The sequence below is a fragment of the Myripristis murdjan genome, chromosome 5 (assembly GCF_902150065.1).
Source record: "Myripristis murdjan chromosome 5, fMyrMur1.1, whole genome shotgun sequence".
In the NCBI taxonomy this organism is placed as follows: Eukaryota; Metazoa; Chordata; class Actinopteri; order Holocentriformes; family Holocentridae; genus Myripristis; species Myripristis murdjan.
In genome coordinates, this window is record NC_043984.1 from 15,189,266 (window position 1) to 15,208,378 (window position 19,113).

A 19,113-nucleotide genomic window follows, 5' to 3' on the forward strand; every position below is an offset into this window, starting at 1 on the left:
AGGGCTTCCTGAAGGCTAGGTAAAGGCTGCCTGCTGTGCGCCCTGTAGCCAGCCCTAAGTGGGCCCATACAGGGCCAGTGCAGGCTTCCTTAGGGGTTAATGAGGGCTGCCCATGCGGGACCAGCACTGAGGGGCCAACGTTTTGCCAATGAGCAAATTCTCAGGGGGCCTGCGCGGGCAGCCCACTGGGGGCCCTTACGACTGCCCTAAGTGGGCCCATACAGGGCCAGTGCAGGCTTCCTTAGGGGTTAATGTGGGCTGCCCATGCGGGACCAGCACTGATGGGCCAACGTTTTGCCAATGAGCAAATTCTCAGGGGGCCTGCGCAGGCAGCCCACTGGGGGCCCTTACGGCTGCCCAAAGTGGGCCCATACAGGGCCAGTGCAGGCTTCCTTAGGGGTTAATGTGGGCTGCCAATGCGGGACCAGCACTGACGGGCCAACGTTTTGCCAATGAGCAAATTCTCAGGGGACCTGCGCGGGCAGCCCACTGGGGGCCCTTACGGCTGCCCTAAGTGGGCCCATACAGGGCCAGTGCAGGCCTGTTTGCTGGGATGCCACCTGTGCAACAAATCCAGTCGTGAAATTTCCTCGCTCCTAAATATTCCACAGTCAACTGTCAGCTCTATTATAACAAAATGGAAGCGTTTGGGAACAACAGCAACTCAGCCACGAAGTGGTAGGCCACGTAAAGTGACGGAGAGGGGTCAGCGGATGCTGAAGCGCATAGTGCAAAGAGGTCGCCGACTTTCTGCACAGTCAATTGCTACAGAGCTACAAACTTCATGTGACCTTCAGATTAGCCCAAGTACAGTATGCAGAGAGCTTCATGGAATGGGTTTCCATGGCCGAGCAGCTGCAGCCAAGCCACACATCACCAAGTGCAATGCAAAGCGTCGGATGCAATGGTGTAAAGCACGCCGCCACTGGCCTCTAGAGCAGTGGAGACGCGTTCTCTGGAGTGATGAATCACGCTTTTCCATCTGGCAATCTGATGGACGAGTCTGGGTTTGGAGGTTGCCAGGAGAACGGTACATTTCAGACTGCATTGTGCCGACTGTGAAATTTGGTGGAGGAGGAATTATGGTGTGGGGTTGTTTTTCAGGAGCTGGGCTTGGCCCCTTAGTTCCAGTGAAAGGAACTTTGAATGCTTCAGGATACCAAAACATTTTGGACAATTCCATGCTCCCAACCTTGTGGGAACAGTTTGGAGCGGGCCCCTTCCTCTTCCAACATGACTGTGGACCAGCGCACAAAGCAAGGTCCATAAAGACATGGATGACAGAGTCTGGTGTGGATGAACTTGACTGGCCTGCACAGAGTCCTGACCTGAACCCGATAGAACACCTTTGGGATGAATTAGAGCGGAGACTGAGAGCCAGGCCTTCTCGACCAACATCAGTGTGTGACCTCACCAATGCGCTTTTGGAAGAATGGTCAAAAATTCCTATAAACACTCTCCTCAACCTTGTGGACAGTCTTCCCAGAAGAGTTGAAGCTGTAATAGCTGCAAAAGGTGGACCGACATCATATTGAACTCTATGGGTTAGGAATGGGATGGCACTTCAGTTCATAGTATGAGTAAAGGCAGGTGAGCGAATACTTTTGGTAATATAGTGTATATCCCCACTGGGGTATATAATAATAAAAAAAAACTGTTTGTATAAACACTGTGGTGTTTTGTACAGTGTCATGCAATGCTCTCTCATGAGAAAATGCGTGAGAGACTAAATTGCCATACAAGACATGAATATCACAGGAAGATCTGCCCTACATGGCTAACCATAACCCAACCCTAACCCTAACCTTAAGCAACATTAGCCAATCAGAGGCGGGCAGGGTGGGGTTTGCACATCCAGCAAGCAGGGCCAGGTCTAGCCAGGCATGTATGAGGGGGCAGCCACAAATGTTGAGGGGGCATTGTGCTCCAGCACCTTTTACCATGTCTAACTGAATATATTTTGGGGGATTTAGTTTGAGGGGGCACAACATTTATTTGAGGGGGCCAGGCCCCCTCTTGCCCCTGCGTAGACCCGGCCCTGCCAGCAAGTCAATTTAGTCTCTCCCGTGTCGGCACATCTGATGTCGCACCGAGAGGAATGTACAAAAAAAAAAAAAAAAAAAAAAAAAAAAACAATCTAAAAATGACAGATATAAAAATGAAATGCATTATGAAACTGATCAGCTCAGATGGGAACCTACAAAGGCAGCTTGGTAAGACTATCTTAATTTTCATTTCTCAATGTGCAAGAGGAAAATGCTTGCATACAAGATAAAAACTCCCAACCAGTTGGATATTATATCAAATACCGGTAGCTGGTATTTGGCATTCAGTGGGCCATCTGAAATATCCACCAGCATCCACAGAGTTGCACTGTTCTGCTCGTATTTTTCGCCCTGAAGAATTCCAGGAGGATTTGTTCAAATTGTGAAGTGAAATTTAGAAATCGGCTAAAAAAAAAAAAAAAAAAAAAAAAAGCTCTAACAGTTGCTTCTCAGTGCAGTTGGTATCTCTTAAAAATATATAGAGATGATTTTTTTTTTCGTTGGGGGGATCTATACACACCCCTTTCTGCAGACTGGGGAAGACTAAAAGAAGTGTCTCTTGATTTTGAGTTTGCACTCCAATGATGAAATCATTGGAGTGCAAACCAGTGCGATTTGTTGAGAAGAGTTAAGGCAGGAGTGCCAGGCTCGCAAAGCATGAAGCCCACTGCGGGGTTTAATGCCCCCCAGGCATTAGAGCAACAGCAAATGATTTAATGATTTTATTTGCTGTTATGATAAATATGAGAAAGTTTCCAAATCTCAAACAATCTGTGAGCAGTCCATGTGATCAGCCCACAAGAGGCGCTGCTGCACTGCTGAACACACGACCTTCTTATGTATGAGGAGACTGCTTGTAATGGTACTTGGATATGACTTGATTGCAGTGATTAATGACATATAATGGACAGGATATGATGTTTCTGTCCCTTGTATCCAGAGTGAGCTCTCCCACTGAGGCCCGATTCAGAGCTGTCTCATAATGCTCAACCATCATACAAATGAGAGCCAGAGAAAATAAGATGCAATATATGATATGATATCACATGTTTATTACAAATAACCCCCCAGAACCACAACTTAGAGTAAAAAAAAAAAAAAAAAAAAAAAAAAACTTATAACTTATAATATGACAGACCATGATGAGTAGTTTCGGTAAGTTCAAAAAGCTCTGTACTCCAGGAGTTTTTGGGGAAATTGGAAACACAAGTTGTTCACATTTGTTTACAATGCTGCAATAAATTGATCCTAACAATAATGCTGGTCAGAGCTTGAGGTAAAAATAGTAACCGGATCATATAAATGTACAAAATTTAAAGTTAACGCTTGCAAAAATGCTAAGAATGGGCAAAGATCTCTCTCTCTCTCTCTCTCTCTCTCTCTCTCTCTCTCTCTCTCTCTCTCTGTGTGTGTGTGTGTGTGTGTGTGTGTGTGTGTGTGTGTGTGTGTGTGTGTTTCATACCTGTATGTTGACATTTTCCGTTTCCAACAGCCTACCTCCAGTACACTCAATATTTAAACTTAAAGGAAAAACAATAGTCATCTTTATTTAACATTATTTTACTTTATTTTATTAAGGTCGTGACTGTCTTCGACTGTCTTAGTTACTCTAAAGGGATTCTGTTTAGACATCAGAAATTAGAAACGCAGTGCAGCTGCTGCAAGTAAATACATGTCGGCTACCAAAGAAAGCCAAATAATCACTCCAAAACAAATAACGACAAAGTCATCATGAACTTACTAATGGTTACCACAAACATACCCTAAATCCATACAGGAGCATTCTAGGAATTTGGCTGTCATTTCTTGTTAAGGTTCTTTTAATTGGGCCTCGTCAAAGATGAAAAAACGCAGTCCTTAAACAACCAAGCACCACCCCAAACTGTGGTCACTATTATAAGTAAAATTGTGAAATAGCAATGTGCTTTTCATTGTTTTATATAGCAAATATTTCATTTTGCATTATAACTTAAAAGAGACCTTCTGAAATTATTGGCCACATTCATTGTTAACAACCTCTGTTTTTCCCTCGGATTTTTTTTTTTGCCATGTATAAGTGAAATGGATGATTGTAAAAGACCGCGCTAGTTTCTGTGGCGGCAGAGTAGTAAAAAAAAAAAAAAAATCTTCCCGTGCGTTGTAGTATGTGAAAGTAGTTCCGGGCACTTACCAAACGGGAGAGTCCCGGATGTTGGCTCCGTTACCGAGAGAAAGGCGAACGGGAAAAGGCGGAGAAGCCGAGGAGGGACGCCACGGGCAGACCGGCGAGGCTACGGCAGGTCTTGCACAGGACAAACGTCAAGAGCATAAGACACCTGAGGGGCCACTTGCTGAAGAAGAGCTGGAAGCGGGGAGGGGGCAGTTACTCCTTAAAACTATCCTGGATTAAGAGAGCGAGCCTTTACTACAGCTTCAGCCAGAGTAAGTGAGCTACTAGCAGAGAAACACGGGAATGGAAGTTGAACTAAGGCCCATGAAATGGACGACTTTCATGGGGAAGTGAGCCGCGCTGAAGTTGTAGGGGTTGAGCCCAGCGGATAGGCCCTGACAGTTTCCCGTTTTGCCGTGATGGGGCATACGGGGACACCCTCCGCAGCGAGACACTTTCCTTGTGGTCAATGTTATAACATTGTCGTACGGCCGATTGACCGTAAAGCCTTCCTGTTTATAACTCTCCAAGTTGACAGCTCGCGTTAGCCTGCTAGCACCGCGTACAACCATAGTGACAACTGACAGAGCAACTTTGACAGCTAGCTAGCCAGTTTGGTAGCCAGCTAACTTAGCTGAGCGGTGTTAGTGCATTCTCCGGGCTGATTTGGCGGGCCAGGACTGACGTTAGGTGTGTTTTTTCCCTCTCTGAAGCATAAGGTGGTTCTTCATAACACATCTCAACCCTCTAACAGCTATCGTTAGCTAGCTTCGATTGGTGTGTGAAAGGGTTGTGTGTGTGTCTGTCTGTCTCTCTCTCTCTCTCTCTCTCTCTCTCTCTCTCTCTCTCTCTCTCTCTCTCTCTCTCTCTCTGTGTGTGTGTGTGTGTCCAGCATGAAGTGAGAGCCAGTGTCATTGGCTCCTGTGCTCCCCTCGCCCTGCTGTGATGGCATTTGGTCTGTCGGCTCACAGCTGTTGGAATGTGTTTTCTTGTCTGTCAGTCGTCTGTTGTCAGATATGGCCAATAAATTCCTCCAGAAATCGAGATGTCGAAAAAAAGTAGTCAAAAAACAAAACAAAACTGTGTTCTAAAGCACAGAGATTAGTTGTGCGGCTGGACACTCAACAAGTGTAAGCATGTTTCAGTCAAACATATGATTTGAATTTGAATCTTTGTGCGTCTCCGGTAGCCCTGATATTACCTGTTGTCTGTAGCACCCCATGTTAACTGCAAGGTGGCCCAGATCTTGTTAGTTATATTTGACCACTTGTATCATATGTGAGTGTCTTTGGATGCAAATGTAAATATATACGGGGTCCCTTATGTCTTTATCATAGGATGAATGACTTAACTCTTCCTTTCAGCAAGTCCAAGTCAGCATGGTGTCATTTTAGTAATTTGGGGTGCAAATTATTGGTTGATCATCTTCATTTAGTAATATTTAACTTAAGCCTTCTCTCATAAAGAGTCATCTTAATGGTAATGAATTTATGCCTAACTATGAAAGATTATAAATTCCCCCAACGAATGTCCCATCCCTGCCAGACTTTATGCTTCAACTAACAAAATGCCCATAGTCTTAGTCAGCACCCACAATCAAAGGTCAGACCTGGTTTGCATCTTAATCACCCATTCTTTAAATAGCAGGCCTACAGCGTGCTGTCTGGATCTAGGCTATTTGTGCATGCAGCCGTGCAGGAAGCATAACGTCAAAGTATTGATGGTGCTCTACCAGCAGCTTGCTAGTTAATCAGAACAAGAGCAGTTTCGTTTAGCATGTTGTCTGGAAATTAGTAAGATTGATAGTCATAATGTCTTCCATTAAATATCCTACCACTGCATTCTTTTGTTCTCTAATGAGTTTTTCAAAAAATGATGCTGAAGAGGCTCTATGTGAACTTGATATTAATTGGCGTTTTACTGCAATGTCCCCTCCTCTTGCCTCAGTCTGTCTTTCAAAGACCTCCTAACTCTTGAACAACAAATACTTTGGTCTTTGATGCTGTTCATCAAGTGGTGTTTATTTGGGGAAAAAAATGTAGCATATTGTTTTTATATGCAACACAATTATTATGAAATTATGGGAAATATAATGCAAAGTCACCGGCATGGACAGTGGAAGTTTTTTTTTTCCCCCCTTTCTCGGTGGTAGTTAGAGTATAGGAGAGTGCAGCTGATGCATCCTTTTTTGCAGATTGCATGCAGAAATATGAACCACCACATACACACTGTAAAATTTACTCCTTAGAGAACTAATGCATCCATCAAATACTCTTAGTGTATAAGCAGTGCGGGTTGTGTAGGCTTCGACTTTGTGCTGTTTTTTGCATCTGGGTTTTGGCGGTTTAAGAGAATAGAAATGTATAGGGCAGTAATTTAAGTTATCTGTAGTAATATACATTTCTTTTTCTTTGCTATTTTACTTCACACTAGTTCCCACTATTCATCTTATGATCACAAAATGAGTTTGTAACTTTTATTGATTTTTTTTTTTTTTTAACAGCTTCAAGGTGATGATGAATAAACTAAATGGCAGTGAGGCAAGTAAAAAGAAAATAACGCATCTGTTTGTCCTCACGGTAACTATTTCCAAGTGTGAATGTGAGGATGTGAAAGAGCTTCTCTTTAAGCATGGTATTACCCTGCAGTGGTCTTTCAAATGTCTATTGCCTAATGGCTGAAACTACCTCTCCAAGGTCTTTTGTTTGTGTGTGTGTGTGCATGTGTGTGCACCTAATGAATAGTGGTGGCACAAACATGTCATGATGCAGGAAGTGAAATCACTTTTGTCATTCATCCAGATTTGTAAAAGTCAAAGAATACAGGACAGCTACGAGTAAATAACTATTGACATTTCAGCTTTATGTCAGTGATAATGTTAGGTGTAGCTGTGATAGCACTGGATCGTCTGCTAGAAAAAAATGACTAATGACAAGATATTTGGCTAATTTAAGAGAGCTGTGAAGTGTCTGCAAACCGGTGAAGACTAGTGAATTTAGAGCTGGTCTCTACTTTTTGAATACTAGCAGCTCATTTGGAATTCAGTATGTGGCCCTGTGCCTAGCCCTGTCTCACTGAGAGGCTTTTTAATTTCTCCCCTTGTTGAAGTGATTATTCAAATGGCTGTCCATGAGATGCAGTTATCAGACTCCTGGTGGTAGTTGAGCCTGTGGCAACATGAAAGCCCATCACCAATACCCCAGCCCCCCGCCCTGTGCGGCTGGACAGCACCCAACAGGTACTCTCTGTTGCAACCCCTGTTAGACCACCAGATCTTAGCCCTCAGGCCAAAACGCTATTGTGTTATGTGATTGGCAAATGGCGATTTATTCATGAAGAAGTTAAGTTTTTTTTTTTGTTTGTTTTTTGACGTAGTGATTCTGTTGATCGTACGCCACTGTTAAGTGTTTTTATGATTACTTATTTTTGCCCTTAGTCCAAAGTCAGATAATTTTTTTTTCTTGACAGGATTAAAATTGTTGACTTATTGTCTTTCCTGCAATGTGAAGTTGTTCTAGGCTTAATTTTTTGTCTTTCTTCACCTCATCACACATTATCTTATCTCCCAATAGTTTTTTTCACTTTGGGTGGGTGAAAAACAGGGTCCCCCTTTTTGTTTTTTCTTTTTTCCTTCAACAACTGGCCATCCACTAATGCAGCTCAGGCCAAACGACTGGCTGGTTTTGTTAGAAATCTCTCCTCATGCTCTGCTTTTATCCAGTGTGAAGTTTGCTCTCATGGAAGCTGTGTTGGTGAGAAGGGACTAGCTCAGTCTTCATTAGCAACGCTGAGCATCACTAGAATGCAGATGAGCTATGAAGCCATTCATCTCCTGGAAATGCCTCCCTGATTCCAATTTGAATCTTGTTTGCAGTCACATTGTGTGAGCCCACTTCTCCGTGTTAAAGAAGTCTCTTTATGTGAGAGATCAGAGGGGGATAATTGCACTTAAGTGAACCTCATTTAGTGCTGGCCAGAGCAATTACTGTAACTGCAGTTCTAGGCGTTTTTTGGGGCCTGGAGCAGCTGTCATTGAGGCTCTGTAGCTAAGATATCAAATGGTGAATAGAATGACATTGGCATGGCATCATGGGAAATGGCAGATCCTTGGATGGATTTTAATTAGTTTTTGCAGGTTTTTGCTTTTCTGTTTTTTTCCCTTCCACATCCAGAGAAAAGCGTAATTAAAAATGACAATTAGAAATGCATTATTTTAGTAATGATTGATAATAAATTATTCTCAAGGTGCTGTAAGGTGAAAAAAGCCAACACTCTTTCTTCAGGCAAACCCCCTTGGGCTTGAAGTAGATGTTTTATCATTAATGTTATTCAGGAGCCAAATTTTGAGTTTTGCTCAGCTGGGTGCTTTAATCTATTTTTGCTGTAAATTAATGAATTTTTAAAGAGCCCCTCGCTGGATACGGGTGGATGTGGGAATGCAGCACTGGTTCAGAGTTTTCAAACGAGCCTCCACTCCACCGTCACCCCCACCCGCCCTCCTCAAGGGATGGAGAGAGCGAATTTACTGAAGCACTACACTTTCATTTTTTATTCATCCAGCAATCCGCTGCCTAGTTCTCCTCGTGCCCCCCCTCCATCCTGCCCGCTCCCAGTCTATTGAGTTGAATCTGTCTGTAAACTAGTTCTGTATGTTCCAATTCATGTCCTGGGCAGAAATTACTTGTGGAAAATGGATCAGTGGGGGAAGCATGTGATGTTTCAACTACTTTGTTGCCCAGTATTATCGGCACATTTGCTCAGATACACGTTTTTATCTGAAAGTGTTTAGCTGTGTTCTAGCCATTTATTTCCCCAGCCTGACTAATCAGGTCCCTTCTCTCTATGAGGAACTAGCTACCCACACTTGGGCTTGCTGGGTTAATGCAGAAAGTGTGGGAGAAGCGGGTGCGGGTTTCTGCACCACATGGCAGCTTGGGTGACTCGTTCAAACCACGTGGGAGCAGTAAGACTGATAAATTGGGTGCAGACACTGCTGTGAATATTAAGTGGACTTTTATCTTTGTGTCAAGTTCATAATTAGTCTCGAAGCAGGAAGAAAGATTCCATGGACATAAATACCTTATATAAAAATAAGATTGTGGAGTTATTGTATTGAGGTGAATACATGTACATAGGAAGTCAGAGACTCCACTTTGACTTTCATACAGGCAAGTTAAATTGATCCTAAATTACATAGGCCTGTTCAGTACAAAAAGACGTCAAAGTAAATGTCGTGTAGTGTATGTTATTTGAGATATGACTTACTATGTTCTTAATGAATTGCCTAGGCCTAAATGAATAAGTCTGACTTGACTTTTAAATGCCTTAAAGGATTTAATAATTCATCATATTGTATTCTGTGTCCTTGAGTTCTGATAGTCCCTTCCAGTGTCAGCGTATTTCTCTTTGCCTTTTTTGTTCTACGCTCAGTAGAAGCAATTGATATGCTTATATGATTCACACTCTAAGGAGACTTTTGAGCTGTATGCAGGGAGAGGATTTTGCTAAGCTTACACAGCTTAAGTAATGATAATGGGGCTCTCATCCTACTATTTAGTATCTATTTTAATCACTACAGTGGCTAGCTGTATGCTCTGATGGCAAATGCAAATTTCAGTTCCAGGTAAATGGTGGAATAACCTGTTATAGATGGACAGGGTTGTTCAATGGTATAATTTATATTCCACAAGTTACTGAGAAGGACATGTATGATTCAGAGTTTGAACTATTTAGACCCATGTTGGTTTGTGCCTCTTTTTTGCAGTTCCTAGCACTATAGGTGTTTACTGTGCAGTGACAGTGTTTAGTTTATGATCTCACATGTGTTTGAATGTCACTCCTCTGCGTGCTTAGAGAGGAAAGTCAGAGAGGGTCAGGTTTAATTAAGTTTGCAGTCCTAAGCCTGATTAGTGGTTAAATAGGTTAGTGGTGTCTGAGGACGTGGTTTGTTGCCACATCACTCACATTCTCTACTGACAGTAAACTGGTTGGGATTGATCATTTGTCACGAAATCACAAGCCGGGACATATTTCATCAGCCAAGCCTCAGGGTTGTCAGACCTAAGGGTAGTCCCTCATTTTTTAATTTTTTTTTTGTTTTGTTTTCATAATTTCAGACAATGCAAATGTGGCCCAGTCCAGAAATAGTTTAATGTCTAAGCTGTAGACTGTGTGTGATGTGGTCTGTGTGTGAGCCTCATGATCTGGAGCGATCTTGCCAAGTTTTTGCCAAGTTTTGCAGATGTGCAGATGTGTAGCTATCTGGGAAGGAGCTGTGGTAGATCTCTCAGCCTGATGATTTTATGTTTTTCTTCATACCCTTCGATTGTGCCCCATGATCTTCTGCACGCTCAGCGAAATCACTTGTCCAACTCCCTTTTCTGTTGTTGTCATTGTCTCTTTCTCTATGTGTGAAACCTGATGGATTAGCCTTAGATGTAGTGCTTGGAGTCTCCATCTGTGATTCAGAAAACCCCTAATAGATGCCAAAGATTCTCTCTGTGGAGTTGGAGGAAATGTTGATCTGTGTGGACCAGGAACCCACACAAGTGATGACTCGCTCTTGCCCGATCATTCCCACCCTATCTCTCCCTTTTCTTACACATTATCCTCTCTTTCTTGATTCCTTTTCTCCATTTCTTTTCTTTACCCCTCTTTCTCTCTCCCATACTCTCCTGTGCTATTCACTTAGCAAACAACACGTCTGTTGAGAATTCTGAAGAATGCATCTTGTTACTCAGATGACTCATACTTCCTCTGGCCTGCATGCTTCTCCCTCAGGGTGGATGAATGAGAGGGCGGTGAGGTTGGGTGGAGGAGGGGCAGAGCGGGCGAGGCGATGTGGTCTGTGCCAGTGGCCCATAATGTAATTGAGGAAGTGTCGGTGTGTTGGCGACTGGGCATGAGCTGTACAGATCGGCGCCGACACACAATGTGGTCGACCCCAGGTGGCGATGTGACTGACAGGGGGTTGACCAGGCTGAGTCACCATCCACCCCTGAAAAGTCACTGCTGGGAATCTCAGGCCCAGCTCTGACCCCACAAGTCAGTTGCTCTGGCGAGGCCACTGAGACCCTGGGAGGAACGCCGTGGGCTTTGGCTCTGGAGAGGAGTGAGCCTGCACCTGGAATCTGAGAAATCTGTCTCCCCCTCACTGAAGGAAATTTGTATAGTGCTGGAATAAAAAGACTGTAAATGAGTTTGCACGTACAGTTGGGTTTAAACATCCCTCAGGAGGCCTGACTCCAATATATTTTTTTTTTATTAGTGCGGATTTATGAGATGGCATATGATTAAGTCTGTAACAGTCCAGATTTCTGGTCTTAATTCTCTCACCCCTTTTGCAACCAGTGTTGTTAAATATCACATTGTATCAGAAAACACACCGAGTTGTAAACAAACCATATTATATTCTGAACATTATTGAAGTAGTATCAGTATACCATTAGGCTCCTCTCAGCTCTAGCCCTGTCTTCCCCATACCTGCTCTGCTTGGTCCCCTGCCAAAATCTATGACTCACAGGAGACTGAGTGACCTACTTTTTCAGTCTTCGAGGAGTGCCAGAAAGATCTTTTTTATTTGCAAGAGAATACAGTGGGTAAATATAAGTCAATTAAAATGCACTTAAACCCATTTTTGGATTTAAGCACCTCAAGGCTGTGTCAGCATGGCAGTCACCTTTGAGGATTCCCTTCATTATCACATGGAAAGGAGACACGCAGTAAACATCTCAGCTTTGATATCTAATTAGAAGTCACATGATTGAGTTTAAGGCCATGCTGGTTCTCTAGGCCCAATTTGACACATACAACTAATTTAAGGGTTGTCATAACCCAGTAATACTTGTATACTTTTATATTCTAAATATCCAATTTATTCAGCTTGTCAAGAGCTAATTTTTTTTTTTTGATGTCCATGCAAGGTATTTACCTATAGGAATTAGTGCCAGCAGCCTTAAACTGTATTAGGTTTGTCTTAGTAATGAAAGTATAGGCTGTTATGTAGGGGAAAAGAAAAGAAAAGAAAACATGGTGCAGGATCAAAGGCCATGTGATTACTCAGATGAGGTGGTTTTTGATTGGAAAATGATGCTGCTTTTGCTAAGCGAATAGAATTTTCACTCTAATCGCTAATTGCCGTTTTTGGTCGTGTTGTCCCTCATTGAAGCAGAAACAAGCTGTGCGGTTGAATGCGGTGTCTTGGCTGCTCTTTTACTTTCTACAAGGCTTTGCTGCTTTGATATGTCAGTTTTGTTTGAGTCTGCCGCCTTCGTCTTGACACGATTGGCCCCGCTCGCTCCGACCCCCTGGAAACCCCCCGGCATGCCCGCCCCAGGGTGTGTGTTCAGTCATTTATTCAGCTTCCTCTAAAAGACTGCCATGCCTTCACTTCCCTTCTAGTTTCCCTCCCCTTATTAAGATGCAGCAGGCAGAGCAGCGTTTGGTCTGAAAGGCTTAGTGCTGGCTGTGTGTGTGTGTGTGTTTGGGAGTGGGGTGGGGGGATGCTGGTATGTACAGTTGTGGGTTAGAGAGGAACTGTGAGCGTGGGGACTTTAATGAGTTAATGCACACTGTACACCCCGGCCACACTCCTGCTAAGTTCTGTAGGCGGCTCACACTATTCTGATTGCTGCCTTTTTTGTGAGTCCAGTCGCAGAAAGTCAAAATGATGTTCTGACAAAAGTGACCATGATTGGAGAGGAACAAATTATCATGTCTTTGGCTAATGCTGATTGCTGCTTGGGTTCAAGCCTGATAATCCCTGTTTAGTCCTCAGAAATGACTGCCTTTTTGAAAGCTCTTTTTTTCTGTTGTCTGGTCTCTGATAAATTTTGTCATGTTATTGCTTCTTTTCAAGAGGTCCCAGTACTGAACCGCTTTGATAATTTCAGTGCCATTATTGGCATTTTAATTTTTCCTCTTCATTTTTTATTTTATAGAACACCCTTCATTCAACAAGTTCTTCATGGTGTCTTTTGTAAGGGAAGAAAACAGACTAAGATGTTGGGTGTTTCACATTATACAATGGCAAAGCAAAAGACCTCATCAGCACTTTATTCTACTATTTGCACTTTTTGGTTGGATGTAAAGCTGCATTTCGCTCTACTTCTACTATGTGTAATGACAATAAAAAAAATCTAATCTAATCTAATCAAGGGACAATCCTTATCAGTAGACTTAACACAGTAGTTCACCAATACTATAACTGTATATAAAATCCACCCCTAACCTGGTGATCCCCATTTTTGATATTTTGTGGGTGGTCAGTCTTTTTTTTTTTTTTTTAGATAATTTTTTTTTTCGGCACTTCTGCTTTATTCATCAGTCACAGTGGAGATAGACAGGAAAGGTAGGGTAGAGAGAGGGGATGACGTGCAGCAAAGGACCTGAGGTCAGAATCGAACCCCGGTCGCTATGATCGGGACTAAGCCCTGATACATGGTACGCAGTCTGTACCGGTGAGCCACCGGTGTGCCAGAGTCTTAATTGCAACTTAAAGCTGGTATTGTGCGGTTATGAAAGTTGAGAAAATATGATGAAATAAATCTTAGGATCATTTCTTCAATGCTAAATGAAATACAGTCCTGTCAGATACAGGTGTGCTGAGATGTAGTAGCAGAATCAAAAGTTGTACACAATATTTTGGTATTAAATTAAATGTGTCACTTGCAGTGATACATTTAATGCAATGTTTTTGCATTAGACCTTTTATCAGGCAAAAATATTATTAACTAATAATAATAATAATAATATTACTACTACTAATAATAATAATAATTTTTGCCTGCTGAAGCTCTAGTACCAAAACGTCACATTAAATATATCACTGCAAGTTACACAGTATGCGAGAGTTTATATGCAACTTTTGTTCGTCCCTTTCTAACACACCTGTCTCATGAAAGGGACATGTGTGTTAGAGAAAAAGAGTGTTTCTTTGTTCTGTATACTAACAGAATACCATATATGTTTTTTCAATTATTCCATCAGCTGTATTGGCCTAGAGGCTAAATCAAATGTTGGTCAGCCAACCATTAGGGATGAACAGTTAATTGAAATAGTGTCAAAATTGCAGTATGGCCAAATATAACATACAAAATTTAAGGACCTGCAATTTTTGATGAAGGTAAATTGTATGGAAAAAATATAATTGTAAAGGGTTGGTGAAGTATTGTGGTGCTACAGAAATGCCCTGGCCTACAAATTGTACTCTCCACACATTAGAAAACATTGTGTCCATTCAACTAGAAATTCTAAGAAATTGGGAACCAAATTTCCCCCTGTTATTCTGATCATGGCAGGTGGAACATTTTTACATAGAGCGGTTTCACTACGACAGGGAAGCCGGAAGCACACAAATGCAGCTGCTGACAGCCGATGTCTCCCAAAAATTCATCAGTGGTCAGCTTTTCAGCACTAACAATTTGGCAAGATGTTTGCTTGCTGGAAAGAGAGCAAGCCATTTTATTACCATCAAAACAGCGGTGAGGTTATCTTTCTGAAAGGCTATGGTCTTCTCTCTAGGAAAGCATAGTTACTCCTGACATCAGTGTGTTTTGAACTGGGCAGGATGTAAGATCACATTGTATCTTCGCAGTAACATTTGTACATTGTACAGAGAACTTGTTAAATCTTTGTTGCTTGTGTGATGCTTTGCTAATGTCTTGTTGAGATATGTGGACAGTGGAAAATTATGGGGCTTTTGACCTAATATTTTGACTTCATGTTTTTAGGACTATAATGCCTATCTCATTATTAGAAGACTTTGTTGAATACTCAATTCTGATCGGCATTCTGTCTCACATTTAATCAAATCACCCCACAGTCAGGAAGTCTAGTCTAGTTTGTTGATTTGAATCAAACAAATTTGTGATGCTTTGAGCCAAATAGACCATACCCTCTGGTTACTGCACATAGTCCTGCTTTTTTGGCAGAAATTTGTGAATTACTTCATCTTGTGTTAAAATTGTTATGTCAAAAAGTCATGTCAACTTATTCATTCTCCTTCGTAGTAACCATATATATAATGAGGTGGATAATGTAAAGGAATCCAGTGACCTCTGCATGGCTCACTTTGCTTTAATCACTCTGTCAGGGCTTATTTTGCTATAATGAGCCACTCCCTCAATATTGTTCTTTGCAACTTCAACTAAGCTAGTAAATAATGAATTTATGTTTGTAGTGTGATCTTCATAATGTAACTTGCTCAAGATGTGGATCTGAATGTCTCGAATAAAACAACTGGCAAATTTTCATTTGTTATCAATTGAATTTTTATGTTCACTTTTATTTCATTTATGGACTTAGTAAGTCTTCATTCACTTATGAGTCAGAATCTTCTGTGCTGGGTTTTTCTTGTTCATGTGATGCAATAAAAGCATTTTAAAAACTGAAAATGAGACCCTATATAGCAGCAGAATTTGGTCTGCAATATGAATGATTGCAGTGTTTCAAACATTTCGTTCTGCTGGATGACCTTCATTCCCCATGGAATGCAGACAAATGAGCGGTCCAGCTCCTTATAGATTTACTAATGTGAGGGCCCCAGTCGATGGAGTACAATACAGGTCAGAAGTCTTCACAATACAGATTCTCCCTCCTCTGCCCTTCTCTTTCACAATGAGTCATGTTGCATGCCACATGATGCGCCACTTTCGCCAAGTGAGTCATCCTGAACAAAAGCACCTCATTTGGAGGGGACCAAGAAGGAAGCATAGACTGCTTTGTATGTGTGTGTGTGCGCGCGCGCATGCATGTTTATGTGTGTGTATTTGTTTGTTTGTTTGTTTGTTGTTCTTTCTTTTTTTCTTTCTGGTTTTGCACTTTTTTAGCAGAGTATGTGACATTTACTTGTTGCTGACCAAGAAGCTGCTATGCTGTCAGATGTGTGCCCATCATTAATTTTGCATTGTGCAGTAGCGGCAGAAAGTTGATGAAAAGAATGTATTCCATTGTTGAACTCTCACACTCACATTCACATTCATATTATACAATTCTTTTCTACCAACTTAAACTAATACTGAACATCCTATTGGAATAGAGGCTAAGGACCTTGAAACACGGATAGGCCTGTCTCACTCCAACTGAAGAACAGAATTCTTTTACTATTGATTAACCACCCTTTTAGAAGGATTGTGGTTTTACTTTTACAATTACAATCTTTGAAACTGTGTCCTGTGCACTAGCAGAGAGCTTTATAAGTTGCTGTGGTTTAGAGAAAAATTAAATCATCCCCTGGGCTGTGGCCCATCTGCTGTGTGGGTTGTACAGCTCTGAGATGGCACCATTCCTTCTTTCTGCTGTTTCAACTGGAGCCCTCCTGGAGGCCCAGGAGAGCAATGGGGAGCTTTATTGACCTGTACCGCACTACTTGCCTTTGACCAGCGCATGCTTTCTCATGAATTGGGTGTAATAAAATCGTCAGGACAAGTGAAGAGACCAAGATGCGCAAATGAAAAATGATGATTGGTCTTCGGCATGTGATCTTTCAGAGGAAATGGAGACTGATGGCAGAGGAACCTCAGTATAACACAACGTCTGGTCTCATCCTCCTCAGCTGAGCAGGTTTGATTGGTAACACGCAGGGAAGCAGTGTGCTGGAAGGCAGAATTCTGTTTTCCAATTTATTTCCTGCATATGGATATATTTAAACTGAATACTGTGCATTGTAAATTCTTTCAGGGGGAGTATATTTGTGGCCGTGTGTGTGTATGTGTGAGTGTGTATGTGCATGGCCCCTTTAAGAAGCCTGCATTTGTTTGCTGGCTGTGTCTGGGGCCCAAAGTGGAGCTCTCTCTGTCAGATGAGTGAAGCTCTGCAGAGGCAGCCACTGGGAGTTCTGTTTCATCTCCTCTCATACTGCTCTGGAGCAGACATGCAAATCCGCTGTAATGAGCGCAGCCCGTGTGGTGGTGGTGGTGTTGGGGGTGGGGGTGGGGGGGTGAACTCAGGAATTTAAAGTGGAGAAAGGGAAAGCAGAGGAAAAAGGAGGTGAGACGCCGACAGCCGTGGCAGAGAGCAGAGCAGGAGAATTGGAGCTGAATCTGGGAGAGGGTTACGTCAGGAGCGGGTGAGGTGACAGGAAGTCTTCCCTCTCAAATCAAACATTCATTAGCCTGCTGTGGCTCCTCTCTTTCCTGCACTGTTGAAACACCGAGGTGAAGATGCAAATGGCGCCACGTTAATTAGCCTTATCTTTTACACCAGCAAGACATGGTGTGAAAAAAACAGTGCATCATCATCACTGTTAGCAACTGTAATGAGGCTTTTGTACTGATTCTGTTGAAAGTTTAGCATCTCAAAACACTTGTTTTAATCCCTAGGTTCAGGAGCATCTTGAAGTTTCCCATTCACCAACTTCACTCCACTATCTGCACACCAAACTTTGAAGATCACAACAAAATTTTTCCAGTGTCAGTATCTTGTCATAAGAGGTGTCACTCCAGTTGTGTATCACAACAATGTCAGTATTAAGATAACATTTCTTGATGATTCTTTAAACAAGCTGAGTGACAGTGGAGGAAGTAATGAATTGATCTCACAGCACATTTTTCTATCACTTCACACACTCATATTATATCTAATGATTTGATATGGGACCTATGTATGTTGACTGATGTGAGAAGGCAACAGGAATCCTTCTCCTGCCATCAGTGCTGCAGTCCATGAAGTGTATCATATACTCCATTAGACTGAGCCATTTGTCCAATGGCTGCACAAATGTGGTTTTATTCACTCATAAAGAATTAAATCCCCAATCAATGTCGGCATGTATTGGCTTCTGTCTCCATCCAATAATGTAAAGCACTCAAGACTTTTGATGAGCTCTGCAGATCAATAGGAGGTTAACAGCCACTTCACATAAGCTGAGACCTACAATATGTCATGGGGTCTTTAGCTCTCTAGAACTATTCAGGGGGCAGGTAGGTTAAATTATATTGGATTGCTGGATACTTCAAGGCATGTGCTGCATGGTGCATTAAGAAATAATGGACAGATTTAATAATTAACTGATCAGTGTTGCTGATGAGCATGTCTTGGTGTTGAAAATACACCAAGACATGAGTTTCACTAATGTCACCGACAAGCCATTTCACAAGATGGGAGTGAGTTGTTGACCCATCATGCTCAATATTATGCTAGAGAGCGAAATAAAATGTCAGCCGCCCACACGGTTCCCTCACCTTCTTCCTCTCTGAAAGAGTTCCCATGTGGAAGCACCACAGCCTAGTTTCACAACAGTAGTATCTCCTTCTGTTCCTGCCTTGTCTCTGACAAAACTCTCAGATTACTGCCTGGCTGTCTCATCACACTGAAGGGAGTTCCTCTGTGTCTGACGGGCTGGGCTACTGGAGGGAGTGCTGAGTGATGATGTCATCAAAGTTCCTCAGGGTGTCTGGACTGGGAGGCTGCTGTGGCTTTCGCTTGCCACTGACATACAGGTTGACTGCTGTTTAGCCTCAGTTGAGATGAAACATGGGGTGCACTGGTGAAAGTGTAAGTCAAGGCTGTAAGATGTGTTGGACCAAGGTGGGCTGAAAAAATAACATGGATGTAGTGGATCATATAGCCACAATATCAGATTATCTGCTATACATTTTTTGTGGCATTTCTGCTTCACTGGACAGCAACAGTAGAGAAAGACAAAGGAGAGAGAGAGAGAGAGAGAGAGAGGGAATGACATGCAGCAAAGGGCCTGAGCTGGAATTAAACCTGGACTACTGCATTAACAATATGTGGTATGTGTTTTAAAATGCATTTGCCATGTTCTTCTTTATCTTGGTCTCTCTGCTGTGTTACTGTTTTATTTGTATGATTAGCTAATTTTGTGACCTATGATCATATAATGCACTTGGGTTCTTTGCCTGATATCCCCTCTTGAGGAGGCTCCATTCGGAGCCTCACTGTTGTTACATCAAATAT

General features: G+C 42.3%; 1 protein-coding gene across 1 annotated transcript in view; it reads left to right on the forward strand.

The window, feature by feature from the left end:
* Positions 1 to 4,235: 4,235 nt before the first annotated feature.
* The window catches only part of foxj3 (forkhead box J3), a 74,131-nt gene continuing 59,253 nt past the window's right edge, over positions 4,236 to 19,113 (forward strand). The window contains exon 1 of the mRNA XM_030051559.1: positions 4,236 to 4,466. The gene's annotated coding sequence lies outside the window, so the exon portion shown is untranslated. The remainder of the gene's footprint in view (positions 4,467 to 19,113) is intronic.